The sequence below is a fragment of the Mesoplodon bidens genome (assembly GCF_964165515.1).
Source record: "Mesoplodon bidens genome assembly, chromosome: 9".
In the NCBI taxonomy this organism is placed as follows: Eukaryota; Metazoa; Chordata; class Mammalia; order Artiodactyla; family Ziphiidae; genus Mesoplodon; species Mesoplodon bidens.
Genome location: NC_138166.1, coordinates 14,445,860 through 14,467,690, shown reverse-complemented (window position 1 = coordinate 14,467,690; position 21,831 = coordinate 14,445,860). Strand labels below are relative to the sequence as shown.

The window sequence follows — 21,831 nt, the reverse complement described above, 5'->3', positions numbered from 1 at the left end:
GTCAGGGAGCCTGAGTCCTCCAGCTCCGTTTTTCTTTCTCAAGATTGCTTTGGCTCTTTGGGGTCTTTTGCGTTTTCTTACAAATTGTGAAATTTTTTGTTCTCGTTCTGTGAAAAATGCCAGTGGTAGTTTGATAGGGCTTGCATTGAATCTGTAGATTGCTTTGGGTAGTAGAGTCATTTTCACAATGTTGATTCTTCCAATCCAAGAACATGGTATATCTCTCCATCTACTTGTATCATCTTTAAATTCTTTCTTCAGTGTCTTATAATTTTCTGTATACAGGTCTTTTGTCTCCTTACGTAGGTTTATTCCTAGATATTTTATTCTTTTTGTTGCAGTGGTAAATGGGAGTGTTTTCTCAATTTCACTTTCACGTTATTCATCATTAGTGTATAGGAATGCAAGAGATTTCTGTGCATTAATTTTGTATCCTGCTACTTTACCAAATTCATTGATGAGCTCTAGCAGTTTTCTGGTAACATCTTTAGGATTCTCTATATATAGTATCATGTCATCTGCAAACAGTGACAGCTTACTTCTTCTTTTCTGATTTGGATTCCTTTTATTTCTTTTTCTTCTCTGATTGCTGTGGCTAAAACTTCCAAAACTATGTTGAATAAGAGTGGTGAGAGTGGGCAACCTTGTCTTGTTCCTGATCTTAGTGGAAATGCTTTCAGTTTTACACCATTGAGGACAATGTTGGCTGTGGGTTTGTCATATATGGCCTTTATTATGTTGAGGAAAGTTCCCTCTATGCCTACTTTCTGGAGGGTTTTTATTATAAATGGGTGTCGAATTTTGTCTAAAGCTTTTTCTGCATCTATTGAGATTATCATATGGTTTTTCTCCTTCAATTTGTTAATATGGTGTATCACATTGATTGATTTGCGTATATTGAAGAATTCTTGCAAGGAATACAATTTCAACTGACCTGTTTTATGCACCTTGGTGAGTATTATCAAAATCCATTTTCTGCTTGTATTGAATTGTTCTAAGATATTTAGTGGAGATAGGTTTTAAACACATCCACCTCTTTTTTCTATACTAACACATATTCGCATGTCTCTTCTGTTGTATAATTGTGTCAACAACTAGAAAGTTCCATTCAAACATAGCCATTATCCACCCATAGCTATTTCTGTCACTCTTTAATGGAGTATTAGCAACATCAGATAAATAAGACACTAAAAAAAGCAAACTACTTTCAGATTCTTAATTTACACATACAGTGCATTTTAATTTTTAAAAATAGCTCTGCTTCGAATGTAGCACTTATCCCAGTAATGAGGTCTCATAAAGGATTTATAGGCAAAATTCCCCCTTCTGAGTAAGCTGCAGCTCAGAACTAAAAGGCCAAATTCTCCATGACTGGCCTGTCTTTAATAAGCTGAGAATCATTTACATTAGTCATAGAGAAGATGTTTCCAACAATTACTCTCTTTGATCCTGCTTTTCTGTATCTATAACAGCCCTGCTTTGGGTGAGTACTAACTAAATTGCTTAGAACTTTCTCTTCAAATATTCCTGCTGAATTTCTTCATGGCAGTAGACTTTAAGAATCTCCTCTTTTAATTTGGCAACTCCCAAACCCTGAGGCAAATTCTCAGTTAGCCTGGCTGGCCATGGAGCAAAGAAGAACAGCTCTAGATGGTAAAGGCTCATTTGTTCTTTGTTGAAAAATTTCTACCTCAGAGGCAAGCCACAAGCCAGCCAGTAGAAACGGAGACTCACTGGACTGCACTTCCCCTCCAGGACTAGGAAGCTTAGATCTGGTCTCAAAGAGTCAGAGAAGAGTTGGTCTTGTCTACATCTGCTTTGTTTTTTGTTTTGTTTGTTTGTTTTGGCCACGCTGTGCAGCATGTGGGATCTTAGTTCCCTGATCGGGGATCGAACCCGCACCCCCTGAAGTGGAAGCGTGGAGTCCCCACCACAGGACAGCCAGGGAAGTCCCCATCTATATCTTCTTTGGATGTTCTCTTTGGGACTAAAACAGTATTCAAAATCAGAAGCAACCAATCATGGCATCTTTTCCTGGCCTCTGCATAGGATAACTTACACCTTGCCAAAGTTCTAAACCACGCCACAGAACCTCAGAGAGGCCTCCTCAATCAGGAGACCCTTCTCTCTGGAGGGAAAACCTTCAAAACTAAATTAGCTTGGGCGGAAAAGGCCTCCCTGCAACAGATCCTGAGTTTCTAAACCTAAGCTTGACCTGCTCTAACCCAAATCTCTAGGGTAGCCTGTGGTCAAACTACCAACCAGGTTAGCTCCACCTCATCTGCATGGGCATTTTCTGGTTTATAGCTCAACCATAGGCATTTATATACATACTGAAGCCTATTTAAACCCTCTGTCTTATATTCTAACTAAGGAAGATAAGGAGAAAGGATCATAAATTTGGCCCCAGTTTTGGGGAACTGTATACAAAGTGCACATCTTATCCAGCATGCATCCTTTGCAAGTTTGCTCACTCATAGTAAATAATGTGTGTGAGTACATAAATGGATGTGTGTGTTTATAGCCTCTAAACTCTGAAGTGAAGTCTAAACTAGATGAAAACATCACGTTTAAGAAAATTATAACAATATCAAAAATTACTGAGAGATCATGTAATAATGGTTGTATCTATAGATGACTCTGACGTTACCGAAAATTTACTGTATATTTTCTTTAAATGACCAGCTTTCCTAAATTCATTCTTAATAAGATCCTATCATCAAGTTTTATGTCATTTTTGAGCAATACATTGATTTTCTAAAGACAGAAACATTATTCTCGAAATCAATTCCAACCTATTGCTCATGTAATAATTCAGTAGTTGAAAGCTTTAATCAAGGAAGGATATTGCTACATCTATCTACGTTCAGGCATGAAGGTTTAACTACTTAATGTTTTTCACCACTTTCTGCCAAGTATTTTAGACCAGAAGTTCATATTTGCTGGTAGAATATTACATGAATAATAGTTCAATTTCCCAAAGTCCTGGAATACTTTTATTTCTGAAAAGTACATGTTTGATTAAAACATGTTTGGCCAAGTCAGGTTCTAAAAACATATTCAATCTCTAAGGCAACAATTCCAATAAAAGAATTCAGGATGGAACCTGTCTAAAAGAATAAAGCCCTGGAAAGGGGAATCTTAGCTAATCCACACGTAGCATTAGCAGAGATTTTATACCTGCCCTTTTTGAAAAAGCCTCTGTCTATTGAAGTCCAAACTTTAGGTTAGTTATTTATCCTAGATGCCAATTCTAGGAAATAAAAGGAGATCTGGATTTGGATTGTTGGGTGAATAAAAAGAAACATCCAGGTTAACCAAGCTAGGATTATCTATTATATAGTGAAATAAAGTGTGTGAGGGGCCTAACCACATCTCAAAGAAAGAGAAAGAAATATTATGCTCTGTTTTAGTATAATAATCTTTGCAATGAGATGGAAGGTGGAAAATTCCCCTTTCGAACTGACGTTTGGTAACCTGTGGGGAAGGAGACATTATGGATCATATTCTTAGCTATAGAACCGTGATCTGTATATGCTTAACACCTAATAATAATCACACAATGACCATATTAGCAGAATAGATGTGGGAAATGTGTACACAAGAGAAAGAACATTATTTTTCAATAGGCTGTATTTTTGGAGGACAGCTTGAAGGGAAACAATCCATTAAATTCAAAACAAGTCCATGATAGAAGATTCTTTATATTTTTACCGTTGAAAAAACTGAGGAGAAACCAAGCTCATTCGAAAGTATGGTAATTATTTTTCCTTTTAGGCCCATCCCTCCCACCCCTGTCTGCTGAAATCAGGACTTGGCATAAATTTTCATGTCTCAAGGGAAAAGTATATAGGAGCAGCTGGAACCTGTCCTGTGTGTATTACTTTAGAGTGTGGGATTTACATGATTCACCATCCAGAGGCTGATGGGGTGATTTTGAAGGGAGAGAGTTGTTTGGGATTTTTTTTTTAATTTTTTGTTTTGAGATAATTGCAAGTTCCCATGCAGTTGTAAGAAATAATACAGAGGGCTTCCCTGGTGGCACAGTGGTTGAGAGTCCGCCTGCCGATGCAGGGGACACGGGTTTGTGCCCCAGTCTGGGAAGATCCCACATGCCACAGAGCAGCTGGGCCCATGAGCCATGACTGCTGAGCCTGCACGTCCAGAGCCTGAGCCTGTGCTCCACAACAGGAGAGGCCACAACAGTGAGAGGCCCACAGACCGCAAAAAAAAAATATATATATATATATATATATATATATATACAGAGTGATCCCATTTCACCCAATTTCCCCCGGTGGTAGCATCTTGTGTAACTACAATACAGTATTACAGCCAGGAAACTAACATTGAAATAATCCATTAACCTTATTCATATTTCCATAGTTTTACATTCTCTTGTTTGTGTGTTTGTGTGTGTGTGTATTTAATTCTATGCGATTTTATCACGTGTATAGATTCATGAGGCCATACCACAGTTAAGATACAGAACAGTTCCATCACTTCCAGGATCCCTAGTAATACTCTTTTATATCCACACCCATCTCTCCCCCTCCCTCACCCCTGGCCACCATGAATCTGTTTTCCAGCTCTAGAATTGTGTCATTCAAGAAATGGAATTATGTAGTACATAACCTTTTGAGATTGGTATTGTTTACTCAGCATCATTCCTTGAAGATCCATCCATAGTGTTGCATGTATCAACGACTCCCTCATTTTTATTGCTGAGTACTATCCCATGGTAAGGATAGACCACACTTTACTTAACCATTCACCCACTGAAGGACATCTGGGTTGTTTCCAGTTTGGGGCCATTATAAAGATGCTATACAGATTTTTTATGAATAGATATTTTAATTTCTCTGGGCTAATTACCTTAGAGTGTAATTGTTAGGTTGTATGATAAGTGCATGCTTAGCTTTATAAGAAACTACCATACGTCTTCCCGGAGTGGCTGTTCCATTTTACATTCCTACCAGCAGTGTATGAGTAATCCAGTTTTCCACATTCTCTCCAGCAGCTGGAGTTATTACTATGAGTTATTACTATTTTTTATTTAGCCATTCTGATAGGTATGTAGTGATATTGTGGTTTTGATTTGCGTCTTCCTAATGGCTAATGATGTTGAACATCTTCTCAGGTGCTTACTTGCTATCTGTCTATCTCCTACAGTGAAATGTCTATTCATGCTGCTTGCCATTTTCTACTTGGATTGGTTTTTGAATGTTGAGTTTTGAGAGCCCGTTATATATTCTAGATCAAGGGCTTTGTCAGATACGTGATGCGTAATTATATTCTCCCAGTCTGTAGCTTGCCTTTTTACCTCTTCACAAAGTTTTTAATTTTGATGAGGTCCAATTTACCAATTTCTCCTTTTACAGATCATGAGCTTGTTGTCAGTTCAAGTGTGTGACTTTAACATAATGGAGTAAACCCTGCAGACGATCCACGCAGGCAAAAATGTTTGGATTACCGTACCCACCCTGCATTCACCTATAAAGATTTAACAGTTATCTTAACTCAGAATTTAACATTTTAAAACAAACAGGACTTTAAAACTCATTTTTAAACCAGGATGTAAAGATACTATCTCAGAGGCTACATGTGGAAAGTAAAGAACTGAGGCAACAGTTGAGATAGAGCTGCCCTTTAATGCTCTATAGCTCACCTGTGACTGAAACCTTCATGACAGATCCGTTGGACAGCAGGTACCAATGGCTAAGTGTACTATACAGGCTGAAACTCCCACCTGTCCCATCCTTTATCCCAAAGGGATATGATTTCGTCCATGTTTGTATCTGAACCCAGCAATTCAGGTTATAAAGGGGTCAGTTGAATTTACGTATTTTAAGACAAAGTTATTTCCCAAGGAATTCTTAAATTCTCCAGTTGATTTTCTCCATGTTTGAACAGCAAGTATAAGAGGCAGGATTAGGATTCTCCTTCCTCCTGTCTATGCATTCATCTTTGTTACTTGCCCTAAAATAACACACAGAGAATTCCCAGCGAATGGAGGCTGTCTCAGATCAGGTCTCCCAGAAGCAGAGCCTGAGACAAGGATTTGTGTGCAAGTGATTTATTGAGGGAGTGCTCTGAGGAGGGAGAGTGAGGGGGGTGGAGGCAGGATGGGGTCCCAGCAGGAGTCTGGCTTCAACCTCCTCCCAGGAGAGCTTCTGAGCATAAATTGCACCACAGAGTGGATCCCAGCCTGAGGCAACGGCTGGGAAATATGTATCCATCAGTCACTGGCTACCGGCTGGGCCAGGTGGAGACATGAGCACAGGTGGCATAACCTCCCAGGCTAAGAGATTTCCATCAGGCTGAGGGCGCCAACAGCATCCACCACCAGGATCTTAATAATCACAGAACTAGTATTAAAAATACGTGGACCGTTAACTCTCCCACTTAACCAGTTGCTTCTCTAAGCCTTCTGCTACCCTTAGACTGCCTCCTCTGTCCTGTTTCTGTCATGATAAAGGGTTGCTCAGTTACATGGAAGCTCAAGATGAATGCAGCAGAGGTGCTTGTCACACACACCCCCCCCCGCCAACAATCTCCTGGTGGGTTGCAGCACGCAGCTCTATGCTTCTACCTGCGGGCTGGGCGGGGCCCAGAAATACTGCATCCTCAGCTACCTTGAGGTGGGTTGATTCTTTACTTGTTGGGACATGATTTAGTCAGTGATGTAGATTTTTCCAAGTACCTCTAGGGCCGTGGAGACAACCGTAAAAAGGAGACAGCGTGCTTTCCCAAACATCAGAGACACAAGTGATTCGATTCAACATCCAGGAAACCTTCCCTGATCAGAGACAAAGGAAAATGGGCTTCATCTATTTCTTGTGACCTTTAGAGTTTTACAGAAAAGCCTTTTTTGATTCAGTCTTTGAAGGGAATACTGTACAGTATACTGTTCTGCTTGGCTGCCTTAGTGACTCACATGGAGTGGACTTAATTGACTAGTTGAGTGAAGATGGAAGATCCCTCAGGGGCGCGAGGCTATTATGCTGAACATGAGTTCTCACTGCCCTGCTTCACGTGGAGATGGAGCTGGGGCCGACTTGGAATTGTCTACAGTTCCATGCTACTTGGAAATTGTCTTGTCTAGAGACTCTCAAATCCTGATGTGAACATATTTTTATGCCTTTTGTTCTTAAAGACCCATTTTATAAAAGGACCAGTTGCTTTTTCTTTTTCTTCCCTGGGCTCTGAAACAAGCATCCAAGGTCATCTGAGTATCATACCTGCTGAAAAAGCCCAAGGCAATCACGTCAACCCCTTAACTGAGAGGATGTTCAGGAAGGAAGTTGGATGTAAGCCTAGTGTTAGTGGCCCAGGCTTTTCCACGTATTGTTCGTTTAAGGCAACTCCCGGAGGCTCTGGGAAAGGCTTTGTATTCTCATTGGTTTCTAGTAAAAAGAAGATGATTATAAATAAGTGGAGACAATACCTGAATGTTGAGCCCTGGTCTAAGTTTGGGAAGTACTTGTATAAGAAAGCAAATCCTCTACATGTGCAAGGAAGTGACACTATAGTTTTGTTCAATTTTAGGTCAGGTGGGATGGAAGGCCCTTCAGGTACCTTCCCGAAGTCCAGGTCCTCTGGACAAAGAAGTGTTCCCAACTCTAATACTAGAAACTTTCCAACACTGGCATCACCTCTCTTGTCCTTCCACCATTGGCATTTGCTTAAGTTGTCATGAGCCAGTATACTCTGATGATAATTAGAAATCGATGTTCCTATATTGCAAAGTTACACCAAAAATAGAAGTAAATCAAACTGCAGAGCTTCTTTGGTCTAGGTAATCACAGAAATCTTCATCTTCAAATTGGAAAAAAAATCTCAAAATATCTTCTGGCTGACAAAGTATTACAGGTGGGACTACAAATACTAGTTACATAAACATTTGCCTGGCATGGAAGATAATTTTTTTTCATCCATTGTCTAGCAAAGAGCTATCAAGTGAAACATTCTCTTCCGACTCTTCAAGTCAACATTGACTCAGAGTGCTACCTAAGTTGGACCTCCCATATCTAGTTGCCACAACTAAGCATCCTCTGTAGCCATTTCCATCAAAGATTGTGCTTCGAAAATGTTTACAGAAAAAAAAAAAGACCCACAATCAAAATGGCCCTTGAAGTTAGACATTTTCCACAATAATTTTCATAGTATTACTGAAATGAAGTCTTGACACCTTTTAGTGGAATCATAGGGCTCCTGCTGCTCTTTTAGGAGAGATCTGGGGCAAACCTCCCTATATGCAGAACTGATGTTGCTTGTATCGGTCCTTAATTTCCAAAGGGCATTTTGGAGAGTATAAGGCTTATGGTGGCCCATGATTCTAAAAAGATTTTATAGATCTCCTGAAAGGCTGGTTTACTTTGACAGACTCTAGCTGAAATAGTCATTAAAATCATCATGCATTTGTTCAACAAAAGAGGTGGGCCCGGTTAGATCGTGTAAGCCCTTGTAAGCCATGATCAAACATAAAGTCAAACACTCGCTGAATACCTACCAGCACATTTGCTGTTGTGGGCAATTTCCAATATGGAAATGTAAGAAATAGCTCCTGCTTCCCGGAAGCTTTGCAAAAATGATCCTCCAGAGTCCTGCAAATATTAGCCAGGAACAACTGTGCAGGCCATTGGCAGTCCTTTGGAAATCTTGGGAGATTTCCCCAGGAGTTTTAAGTAAGTATAGCTACAAGTGGATGCATTAAATTAAGCAAACTCAAAGGCCAATCTTGACTGTTATAACCTTTGAAAATCCATCCCAAGCAAAACTAGTTCCAATTAACTAAAACCTTCTAGTGTGCAAGACAAGAGGGTGGGTCTCTCTGTTGTGAGTTTAATGAAAATCTTTTATAAAATCCACACGTGTGATGTAAAGATTTTGTCCCTGGAAGCTTTTATGCCAAAAATAATGTCTGAGAGGGAAAGGATGATGGTTGCAGGTAAACTAATGGCCAATTATTTCATTAATTTCTTATTCTTTTTTTATATAGCTATTTGAATTTTATTTTTTTAAATTTATTGTTGGCTGCCTTGGGTCTTCATTGCTGCACATGGGCTTTCTCTAGTTGCGGTGAGCAGGGGCTACTCTTCATTGCAGTGCACGGGCTTCTCATTGTGGTGGCTTCTCTTGTTGCAGAGCTCAGGCTCTAGGCACGAGGGCTTCAGTAGTTGTGGCACGTGGGCTCAGTAGTTGTGGTTTGCGGGCTCTAGAGCGCAGGCTCAGTAGTTGTGGGACACGGGCTTAGTTGCTCCGTGGCATGTGGGATCTTCCCAGACCAGGGCTCGAACCCATGTCCCCTGCATTGGCAGGCGGGTTCTTAACCATTGTGTCACCAGGGAAGTCCCTAATTATTCTTTTTTGGCTAAAGAGAGTCATTCCAACTCAGTAGTATATCCTAATTATTTTTCTATAGTTTAAAATAACCTCCAGTTCCTCTGCCCCTTGTATGAGAAAAATTAGTAATTCTACATAAATCTGCATTTTTGTCCCAAATGTATAAATTTATAAAATTTCTAGGTCACATCTTAATTTTGTTTATTTTTGTAGTTAAGCGCCTATTGATGGAAAAATTGATGTCTTGTTACTTCCTCTGCTTTCTATTTTTAGCCAGACTGAATGACAAATATAGTAAGTACAGCTTATTTTAAAATTCATATCAAACAATAAGTAATGATTCTTTATTTTTAATTTTAACGATGTGTTTTCCAGGGGGAGCAAAAATGCTTCATCTGTGGCTCCAGATTTCCATATGATCCGCACGCCCAACCCAACAGCCACACCACTGAGAATGTAATCCCAAGTTTTGAACCAGATCGAGAAAAGAAATGGTGGCAATCAGAAAACGGTATGATTAAGTTCCTTTCCAATTTTTTATTTCTTCAAATTTTTCATAAGGCATCTTTCACTCTATGATTTTGGCACTATCACAACAAAGAGTTATACTGAAATGGAATAGTATCCACTGAGAATGTAAAACCCCGTATAAAAACAAAATTTAATTTTGTGTGTGTGTGTGTGTGGTACGCGGGCCTCTCACTGTTGTGGCCCCTCCTGCTGCGGAGCACAGGCTCCGGATGCGCAGGCCCAGAGGCCATGGCTCACGGGCCCAGCCGCTCTGCAGCATGTGGGATCTTCCTGGACTGGGGCACAAACCCGTGTCCCCTGCATCGGCAGGCGGACTCTCAACCACTGCGCCACCAGGGAAGCCCTAATTTTTATTTTAAGAACGATTATTTTCCTCTTGAGAAATCAAAGTATTTTTTAAGCACATAACTCAGAATGTTTCACTTTTTCTGTGGTGGGAAAGAACATAGCTCTGCATCCTCTTGTTCTTTGTTTAAAAAAAAGAAGTTATGAGGTGTTGGTAAATTAAGACTTATACAAAACACACTGCTGTAACCGGAAATAATAACCCAGGGGAAGTCTGAGAGTTAATACCATGTGCTTTTTCCTTTTTCAACTCCTGAAGGGAAAAAGAGAAAGGACATTTTATTTCTTACTGTAAGCCAAAGATTTTAATATAAAAATTGAATTGAAAGGAGAGTTGGCTACTCACTGCAGTTCTTTCCTTCCTGGATTGATGCCCTTCCCTGTTCATGAATAACTGTGATACTGAACCTCACACTGGCCCTGACCATCCTGATTTCCTAGACACCACTGTAAGTCTGGACCTGATCGGGGATTTCTTGTTTCCCACCCCAGCCTTGGGCCTTATGTGCTTAATGCAGCTGGTTGGGCTATATTAAATGATGGGCCCTCTTCAACACTGGTCTGGAGCCCTTAACCCAGAAAAAGATTCCATTGCCACATCTCTGTATGTTGCACCTTGTGCTACAATTCCTCTATTCTGTTCAGACGCCTAAACATATTTCCCTTCGGGGATCCTAGACCATGAGAGGGGAGTGTGGGAATAATCATAACAGGTAAGATCATTTAGGGCGAGCATCATATGAGGCTATTTTTCTATGTCACCCATTAGGGACATGATTGGTGTCTATTAAATGCTGGTTCATTTTGGATCCTAATGATTGGTCTGTCATTGGACTCTCCTTAGCGAATGTTGGTGGTTTTTGCCACACTAATGGATGCGGCCATTTTTGCCTCACAGCTGCTTTGACCCACACGTCCAGCATTCGTTCCACGTCTCCTTACAGAAGGAATGCCCTTCGGTCAAAGCTGACTACACAGAAGATAGGTTCTCAACCAAGAACTTTAGACAGGGGACAAGAGATGTCCTTTCCAGAAAGAGCTAGGAGCCCTTGACGCAGAGCCTGGAGTGTGGCTGCTCTCTCGGCAGCAAATCCTTCCCCAAGCCATTCACCCTAGAATGCTAAGCTGCTCCCCAATTCACCACGGTGCAGCCACTGTTCTCTGGAACTAAACTGTCCAATACTGTGGCTCCACACATGGCTCCTGAGCACGCAAAACATGGCAACACCAAATTGAGATGTACTGTGAGTGTAAAAACACCCTGGATTTCTAAGACTTAATTTAGAAAAAAAGATATGTGTAATAAAGCACTACTAATTTTTTAAATGTTGATTATATATTGAAATGAGAATACTTTTCACATATTGGATTAAGTATATCATATATATCATATATGACATTATAAATAATATATATGATAAATAATACAATATATCATGTATGACATATATAAGTAATATTCAATATGTTATATAATATATATTATAAATAACTTACAATAAATATAATACATATAAAGTATTATTTATTATATTTATTATTAATAAACATAAATAATTTCTCCTGCTTCTTTTTACTTTAAAATGTGGCTGCTAGAAAATTTTAAATGACACATGGGACTCATATTCCCATTGGACAGTTCCACTCGAGAGCGGCTTCTATCACATCTGGATTGGGGTTGATCCTCTATGTCCATGCTAGAGCTGGATGGCAGCTATCTCAGTGCAAAGTCCTGGCCAGGATGCTTTGGGCTACAAATCCATCTGTTCTCTTCGGACACCTAAATATATCTCCCTTAGGAGATCCTAGACCATGAGAAGGGAGTGTGGGAATCGTTATAATATATAAGCTCATTTAGGGCAAGCATAATATGAGGTTGTCTTTCTATGTCATCCATTGAACAAGGACATGGTTGGTGGCCACAGAGGAGCCCACAGACCCTCAGTCCCAGGGAAATAATCCAAGCTGGGGTTTCTGCTAAGTGACAGTACAACTAGTTCAAATGCTTGTTTGCAGCTGTTGGAAGGAAAGGGTGTGTGGGTGTTTGCCATGCTATGCCTGCTAGCTTATGTTGAGTCAAGATTTGAGGTCAAGGAAATGAGCCCTCTCTTTCCACCTCTGGGGAATGTCCGGGAACTCCCTTGGTGGTATGTAATGCTGCCACACAATGGCCGTGTGCATTGCCACCAAAAGGTGGTTGTGGGCACAGTCAGGAGAAAACGGGTATTACCCTCACGTGGACCTTCTTCTGGGCATGGGTGGCTTGGGAAACCACTCCAGCAGACTAGGCAAGAGTGTTGATCACCAGCCATGAGATTTCAGAGGGTTTCATTACAGACAAGCCACAATGAGGGATTAGCGTGATAAACAGGGGTCTCTCAAAATCACTGATTTTCTTCTTTCTGGATTTTCCTTTAGGTCTTGATCATGTCAGCATCAGACTGGATCTAGAGGCATTATTTCAGTTCAGTCAACTTATTCTGACCTTTTAGGTAGAGATGTCTAGGCTTGCTGTCCCCTTATCTACTTACCAAATGCTTGGCATACCTACAATTTTGCTTCCTTGCTTCCCTGCAGAGAACAAAAAGCTGTTTAAATCCAACTGAAGCTTTGTCATCTGGGTTTTTGTTCTTGAATGAAAAACAAAAAAAAAAAACCCACTGCTCATTAATAACTTATATAGATTAACCAAAAAAATAAAAATAAAATAAAATCTTGGAAGATACAGCAAAAGGGAAACCTCCAAGCCCTGGGTTGATAGAGATTACAAGAACTAGAAAGATAATTTTTGACATAAGAGGACAGGACCTGGAAATTATTTAGGAAAAATTGTGATCAAAAGATGAAGAAAATTTAAAGGCTCTTTACTGAGATTAGTTAGATGCCAGAGAAAATCCTATAATATTGTCATTCTTTAGTCGTTCATTAAAATTCTAATTTTGATGTCAAGCCTGGAGCTAGGTTTTGGTAATAAAAAAGGAATATAAAATTAAATGTTTAAAAAATTTTTTTAAAAACCCAGTCTTTGCCTTCAAAGAGCTCACAGTCTAGTCATGGATACAAACATATATATAATAATATATATTATATATATATTATTATATATACACACACATACATATATAAATTTGAAATTATAATGCCAAGTGACAAGTGCAGAAATAGATGTATGATTAGAATGCTGGGGGGTTCATTGACATGGCTAAGATGGCTCTGGGGAGTCGGTAAACTTCATGGTAGATTTTGAAGAATGTGTAAGAGTTTGCCAGAGAAAAAGCATTCTAGGCAGAGAAAAACCACATGCAAATCGTTGTAAAATATCTGCTACACTGGCTTTTTAAAAAATGTGTATGCTATCTTTCTTCAATTAATAATTCACAGAACCATAAACAGTTTATAAGTGGAATTCGATTCTGGGGCAAAGCATGTGCTCATAAATACTCGCCTGCTTGTTAGAAAGAGATTTCGGTGTTTTCATGGTAGAATAGATTTTTTTGTTTGTTTTATAAATGTATTTTATTTATTTATTTATTTTTGGCTGCGTTGGGTCTTCGTTGCTGTGCGTGGGCTTTCTCTGGTTGCAGCGAGCGGGGGCTACTCTTCGTTGCGGTGCGTGGGCTTCTCATTGTGGTGGCTTCTCTTGTTGCGGAGCACAGGCTCTAGGCGCGTGGGTTTCAGTAGTTGTGGCTCACAGGCTCCGTAGTTGTGGCTCACTGGATCTAGAGCGCAGGCTCAGTAGTTGTGGTGCACAGGCTTAGTTGCCCCATAGCATATGGGATCTTCCCACACCAGCCCTCGAACCCGTGTTCACCGCATTGGCAGGTGGATTCTTAACCACTGTGCCACTAGGGAAGCCCGGTAGAATAGATTTTTTTTTTTTTTTTTTTGCGGTACACGGGCCTCTCACTGTTGTGGCCTCTCCCATTGCGGAGCACAGGCTCCAGACGCGCAGGCTCAGCAGCCATGGCTCACGGGCCCAGCCGCTCCGGGCATGTGGGATCTTCCCGGACCGGGGCACGAACCCATGTCCCCTGCATCGGCAGGCGGACTCTCAACCACTGCGCCACCAGGGAAGCCCCTACATTAGCTTTTTAAAGATACAAATTAAGTTTTAAAAAATGGAATTTGAAAATGGAAACCTTCTATCTAGAGTGGGTAATAAAATCAACTTTTGTGAGGTATGACAAGTTTAACTCATTTTTCCCCTAGACTTTTTGGCCTGCTGCAATGTGAGTTGAATGCTCCACAGACTATGGACACACCTGGAGAGTGTTCAAATATTTTGCCAAAGACTGTACTACTTCCTTCCCCAACATCGCATCTGGCCAGGCCTACGGAGTGGGAGACCTTGTTTGTGACTCCAAATATTCGGATATTGAACCCTCCACTGGTGGTGAGGTAGCATTTCCTTTCTTGGATTTCTTTGCCATGAATGAAACCTATTTTTGTTAATGTGGTTAATTGAGATGAAAACAATTTAGGTAGTGTCTACGGAAATTGAACTTGAGCTGCTGGTTGTTTCAGAATGAATGTGCCTGGATTGAAATGAGTCCTGAATTCATCTCATATTCAGATAAATTATAAACACCTTATAAGAAATCATCCTGTAGAAGAGTGCTGTGCTGAAGGTAAGCAAGGGCTAAAATACAGCCTGGGCACCAGAGGAAGGAACATCTTTTTCTAACCCTTGTAAAGGAACCACAGAGGCTGGCGGCAGCCTTGGATTAGTTGTCTCAGCTCCGTGCTCTATAAGTCCCCACCCAGGTGGAATCTGCCAGGAACTTCCTCAGAGCAAAGCTGTTGATGGTCAGGGGGTAGGAGTGTGCTTGGGAGATATGACCTTATCAGCTAGACTAGAAGGAATAGTGGCAGAAGGCAGGTCCAGAACCCCCCGCCAGATCCAAATTGACAGTGACTTGCTGAATAGTGATCCCCTCACTCCACTCCAACCCAGCAGAGGAACCCTTTTCCCAGTGGTATCAGCACTTCCGTCTACATGGACCACTTGTGCGTAAAGAGCCAGAATGACTGTTTAACAACCTTCCTTCGTTTTCATTCTCGGTATTTTTATTCATATGAGAACCTGTTACTGACCAGGGTTCTTGGCCTTCCCCAATCAATAAAAATTGACTAGAGGCCAGACAAGAAATTCAGGCAAGGCTTTATTGGGGCCCCTGCTGCAGCAGCAGGGAGCGAGAACAAACAACAGTTTCCCCTGCTTGCTTGCTCCCCGAGGTGGGGGGGCAAGCTTGTTTCTTATACGAGGTGAGGGTAGGCTGTGTCCAGGGGTCGGGCCAGAGGGGTGACTTAGGTGTTTTGCCCACCTCTTAGGTAGTGTTGCGTGCAGGGGGCACGCGCAATACCCTGCTTTTGCTCCCGACACCCTGTTTTTGCTCCAGGCTCTTCAAAAGTGGCAGTTAGGTTTTTTGGTCTCTGTATCTTTCAGGTCCAGAATTTGCCCCAACTGTGCATGCATGCAGTTATTTTTAGTCCCATGCAGTTTCTCTGTATTTTGTCGCTGGAGGAGAGGTGCGTCCAGGTGCAAGCACTGAAGCAAATGGTCCCAGGTCCCAGCTTGTCTCAAACCCAAGTGATAATCTGCATTTTACACCAGGTGGGAAGCAATGGCTCAGCCTTCTTGTAAGGCCAGAATCTCTTCTTAAGAGTATATTTAACAATTATGTTTTTGGGGTAAAATACTCTAAATTTACCTATGTTTGTTTTACAGGTTGTTTTAAAAGTTTTGGATCCCAGCTTTGAAATAGAAAACCCTTACAGCCCCTACGTCCAGGGTATGAATTGCTTTATATTTTTCACACCAACTCCTTTTCTAAAATTTCACGTTAGGGGAATTCCTTGTTATTGCATGTCTAGGGGACATTAAGGGGATGTCAGTCAAGCAGGGTGCATTGAACCCATCCAACCTAAATGCACTTCGATTTGTTAATTTCATTATTTTCCTTTCTCTAGACCTTGTGACATTAACAAACCTGAGGATGAACTTTACCAAACTCCATACCCTCGGGGATACTTTGCTTGGAAGGAGGCAAAATGATTCCCTTGATAAATACTACTACGCTCTATATGAGATGGTGGCTCTGTGAAGCTGTTTTTGCAGTGGCCACACTAGCTAATGTGGCCCAACACAGAAGGTGCGCGGAGACGTTTTCAGCCCTCCCGGAATGGTGAGTTATAAACCTGAAAGAGAACGTGGTTGGCTCTCCCATCTTCCCTTACACTGTCTTGGTGCTGAATGTAGATCAGACTGTATATGGGGATCAACAATGTTGTTTCATTCAACCTGGCCCGTCAGGCCATCTGGGGGCCTTCGGTTCTCTGGACAGAGGTTCTTGTGGATTCTGCCACATGTGGGCATCATTCAGCTAATGGGCAGAATTTATAATTTATGATTTCAAGATAGTCCGTTTTGCTGTCTTTTGTTTATTGGTTTTTTAGGGAATGGAGATTTGCTAGGGACGACCCATAAGTTCACATGCGTTGTCTCACAAAAATATATTGAAGGTCTATCATGTGAGAGCCTGTGCTCAGTGCCAAGGTGTCTGAGTGACATCTGATGCTCTGAAAATGGTCACCCCAAGTAACACTTACACTACAAACGACTCTATCGTAAGCAGTGCAGATCTTCTCCATTTCTGGGACTAATTGTAAAAGAGTGATGTAGTAGAAGAATGGTATTTTTGTGCAGAGTCCTGGGGGTGTGTCTAACTCAATAGTTTTGAACTATTGGTCATAACAGACAAGGCTGGATGTTGAGGCTGTTGCATCTTCCCACCTAGACACCTCTGTGTTTCACTGGAAATGGAACTTTTCCATGGGAACGTGGATGGACATGGAGGGCATTTTGTGAAAAAAACAAGAGAATCACATACCTTTCTCTAGTTTCTTTCTGTTTTCTAATTCCCTCTTTTCCTTGATGCTCCTAAATCACCCCATACACGCACACGCACGTGCACACACATACTTCCCATCCTGGCCCTCATTTTGCCAAAGGCTGCAAAATGTGTGTTCTGTCTTCCCTGAAATTAGAATTCAGAAATGCAAAAACATTTATTTTAGGTGTTCACTAAACATCTTAAATTGTTTTAAATTTAAAAGCTAGTTAAGCAAATAATGAAAGATAGTCAAGGCTGGTATTGTAACTAACAGATAGGAAACTAAGACCCAGATGACCCTGTGGCCTGGTATGTCATTTTCCATTTAAAGAACCCCAGCGTCCTCAAAGCTCTAAGATAAGCCCTGTGTTCACACTGTTTATGTTCCTCACACATGCAGGTTCATGGTCGGTGCATCTGTCAGCACAATACAGATGGCCCGAACTGTGAGAGGTGCAAGGACTTCTTCCAGGACGTTCCTTGGAGGCTAGCTGTGGGCCCCCTGGACAGCACTTGCCGAGGTGGGTGGATCTCCGCTCTCAGCATAGACTGAGTTTCCTTATATGAGCTCCTTACACGATCTCTGCTTTTCCTTCTTTTGGAGAACATTTAGTTTGCGTCTGCGGGGCTGCAGGCAGCACAGGTGGTGAACCCCTGTGGCTTCCACTCCAAATGTGCGATAGTCTCATGTCTCCCAGTATCTCACATAGAAGAATCACCAGCTTCTCAAACCTTCACACCAAAAATTCACATTAATTTGAAGAACGAGACAATATGCATGTTGTGTGGCCCCTTTCCAGAGGGGGGCATAGCCATGAAATGGTACTATTTATGAGGACAGTGCCACTCCAGGAATGTGGTGACCCCTGGAATGGGTACAAAGATCCCCACTGTTTTCCTGAATTATCACACACTCAGTGAAGGTGACCTTGAACCTTATGCCAGCTAAGATGAGAAATGAGGTCCAGAATGGAGCTGGACAGGCTATTGTATTTTTTATAAATATCGAGGCTGATAAGATAGGAGGGCTTTTTGTCATGTGTTTGCTGCCTCTGAATTTTGATGAACTTCCAAATAAACGTGTTATCCAGTTTCTTTTCCCAAATATGGGGAAAACGGGATTCGAAGGAGAGGTTGTCAGATGAGCTTTTATGGAAAAGCCCCATCTGTGAGTGTCACAGTGGATAAGACCCAGCAAAACGTAGCCAGAGATTATGCTCTTTACAGGGAAAAACCCAACGGGAGGAACGGCATAGCCCTTACCACAAAGACACACATCCCTCTAAACAGACTGCCTTTCCTTCCGACGCTCTGGCTGAGCCCCTGATGGGAGGAAAACAGCCTGCAGCCCCCCTTCCAGCAATTCGGCCCTGGAGAAGCAGAGGCTGGCTGGGCCCAGCTCTGGCATCCGATCTGGCGAATCCAGTAGTACCATACTACAGAGTATATGATGTAACAGATTCAGATTTACAAAGCCCGAGTCAGTAAAAGTATTCTTTACCAAAGGACAGAAAAAATACTGCATGCTAGGGCTTCTAGGTCACCCAAATGATTTATATTTGTTCCCTTGATTTAAAAAAACAACAACTAAATATTAAACGTTTCGGGAACACATTTTACAGAGCGTGTATGAGCAGAATTGGAGTACTAGAAAGATCCTTGAAAGCACCTATTTTAAGTCTTTGTATATTTGGTGAAAGAAGGCAGGGTGGCTGAAGAAAGCGGAGGGGAGGATGGGTGATGGAGCGTGGAGCCACCATCCTGAGGATGCTCATCCCTGAGACCTTGGCGAATCTCTCGTAACTCCAGGGGGTTCTCAGCTGTCGCTGTAGCGGACACTCTGACCGCTGTCACTTCGACAAGACCGTGTACCTGGCGAGCGGGAGCCGCAGCGGGTACGTGTGTGGCGGCTGCCGGCACAACACCGAGGGCCAGCACTGCGATCGCTTCAGACCCCTTTTCTACAGGGACCCCCTCAAGGCCATCTCGGATCCTTATGCGTGCATTCGTGAGTCCCCAGCCTTTGACCCATCCTCTCCCCTCATCTGAGCAGACACTGATGAAGCTGGTGTCCCTGGGGCCGCCAGCCCACCCTGGGTTCAGCGGCGACTCCAAACTGCCCTCTTGGGGGTGGGAACTGCAAAATCGCTTCGGCTCTGAGAGCTTTTCTCTCTCTGAACAAGTGGGGCCAGGTAATCCAGGTCCGTCCTGGTGGTCTTGCGGCCGGGGCTGATGCTGATGATTCGGGAAACTGTTCGGAATTCAACCAGGATGGGGCGATGGTTTCAGAAGAGGCCGCATGCACCTGCAGTGTCAGCTTAAGGAAGTAACTAGAGAAACTGGCTACAGTATTTGGCTATAGATGATTCAATTTTGCTAAGCTATTACCTCGTTTCATTTTTCTTTTTTTAACCTTTAAAAATCTTTCCTTTTATCTTTAATGTCAACTTTTTCAAAGGGAATATTTCACTCATAGACAAAATAATACAGAATTATATATATATATAGATAGATAGATAGATAGATAGATAGATAGATAGAATAGAGCCACCACTAGCTTTGTGAAAATGTAATATCTTACTCTCTCACCTTCACGCCATTACTAGAACACTACAGCATTGTGGATGGGATGTCCCAGCTGCACACCTGTCCCCTTTGTCTACCCTCCTTCCTAGGGATAAACGCTCATATATTTGGCAATCATCATTACCATGCTTGTTTTTACACTTTCACACATCTTCATCCACAAACAATACATGTTGACATGTTTTCAAACTTGAGATAGATGGTATTATGCTGTATGTATCCTTGAGTATTTCATTCAACATTGTATTTTTGAGATTTGCCCATATCAGGTAGCTCCTAGTTCTCCCATTTTAATTTCTATATAGAATTCTTCCTTCCTATATATGTAACAAAATCTATTTGTCCATTTTTCTTTCGATGCTTCAGTAAACATTCTTGTACATGTGGCCTTGTGCACATGCACAGAGACTGTCCCCAAGAGTCATACCTAGGAGTGGAATGACTGGGCCATAGACTGTGAACTTCTCCAAGTTGATTAGATAATAGTGAACTGTCCCTTAAGTGTGTATAACAATTAACAGCCACACCAACAGTGTATGAGAGTTCCTGTTACTCCATTTCCTGGCCAAAACTGGATTTTGTCACACTTTAACTCTTGGTAATGTGAGTTTTGTCACACTTTTTTTTTAACATCTTTATTGGAGTATAATTGCTTTACAGTGGTGTGTTAGTTTCTGCTTTATAACAAAGTGAATCAGTTATACATATGTTCCCATATCTCTTCCCTCTTGCATCTCCCTCCCTCTCACCCTCCCTATCCCACCGCTCTAGATGGTCACAAACCACGGAGCTGATCTCCCTGTGCTATGCAGCTCCTTCCCACCAGCTATCTATTTTATCTTTGGTAGTGTATACATGTCCATGCCACTCTCTCACTTTGTCACAGATTACCCTTCCCCCTCCCCATATCTTCAAGTCTGTTCTCTAGTACGTCTGTGTCTTTATTCCTGTCTTGCCCCTAGATTCTTCATGACCATTTTTTTCTTAGATTCCATATATGTGTGTTAGCAAACGGTATTTTTCTCTTTCTGACATACTTCACTCTGTATGACAGATTCTAGGTCCATCCACCTCACTACAAATAACTCAATTTCATTTCTTTTTATGGCTGAGTAATATTCCATTGTATATATGTGCCACATCTTCTTTATCCATTAATCTGTCGATGGACACTTAGGTTGCTTCCATGTCCTGGCTATTGTAAATAGAGCTGCAATGAACATTGTGGTACATGACTCTTTTTGAATTATGGTTTTCTCAGGGTATATGCCCAATAGTGGGATTGCTGGGTCATATGGTAGTTCTATTTTTAGTTTTTTAAGGAACCTCCATACTGTTCTCCATAGTGGCTGTATCAATTTACATTCCCACCAACAGTGCAAGAGGGTTCCCTTTTCTCCACACCCTCTCCAGCATTTGTTGTTTGTAGATTTTTTTGATGATGGCCATTCTGACCAGTGTGAGATGATACCTCATTGTAGTTTTGATTTGCATTTCTCTAATGATTAGTGATGTTGAGCATCCTTTCATGTCTTTTTTGGCAATCTGTATATTTTCTTTGGAGAAATGTCTATTTAGCTCTTCTGCCCATTTTTGTATTGGGTTGTTTGTTTTTTGATATTGAGCTGCATGAGCTGCTTGTAAATTTTGGAGATTAATCCTTTGTCAGTTGCGTCATTTGCAAATATTTTCTCCCATTCTGAGGGTTGTCTTTTGGTCTTGTTTATGGTTTCCGTTGCTGTGCAAAAGCTTTGAAGTTTTATTAGGTCCCGTTTGTTTATTTTTGGGCTTTTCTTGTTTTGGTTTGGTTTCTTTTGCAGTACGCAGGCCTCTCACTGCTGCGGCCTCTCCCGTTGCGGAGCACAGGCTCCGGATGCGCAGGCTCAGTGGCCATGGCTCACGGGCCCAGACGCTGCGCGGCATGTGGGATCCTCCTGGACCGGGGCACAAACCCGTGTCCCCTGCATTGGCAGGCAGACTCTCAACCACTGCGCCACCAGGGAAGCCCTATTTTTGTTTTTATTTCCATTTCTCTAGGAGGTGGGTCAAAAAGGATCTTGCTGTGATTTATGTCAGAGTGTTCTGCCTATGTTTTCCTCTAAGAGTTTGATAGTGTCTGGCCTTACATTTA

General features: G+C 41.7%; 1 pseudogene across 1 annotated transcript in view; it reads left to right on the top strand.

The window, feature by feature from the left end:
• The first annotated feature begins 6,487 nt into the window (after window positions 1–6,487).
• Window positions 6,488–21,831, top strand: part of LOC308622447 (laminin subunit beta-4-like) — an 81,069-nt pseudogene continuing 65,725 nt past the window's right edge. Inside the window, exons 1-8 of the transcript in view lie at window positions 6,488–6,641; window positions 9,721–9,856; window positions 12,640–12,713; window positions 14,431–14,619; window positions 15,950–16,013; window positions 16,192–16,406; window positions 17,515–17,639; window positions 18,935–19,122. The product of the transcript in view is annotated as a laminin subunit beta-4-like (transcript). The remainder of the gene's footprint in view (window positions 6,642–9,720; window positions 9,857–12,639; window positions 12,714–14,430; window positions 14,620–15,949; window positions 16,014–16,191; window positions 16,407–17,514; window positions 17,640–18,934; window positions 19,123–21,831) is intronic.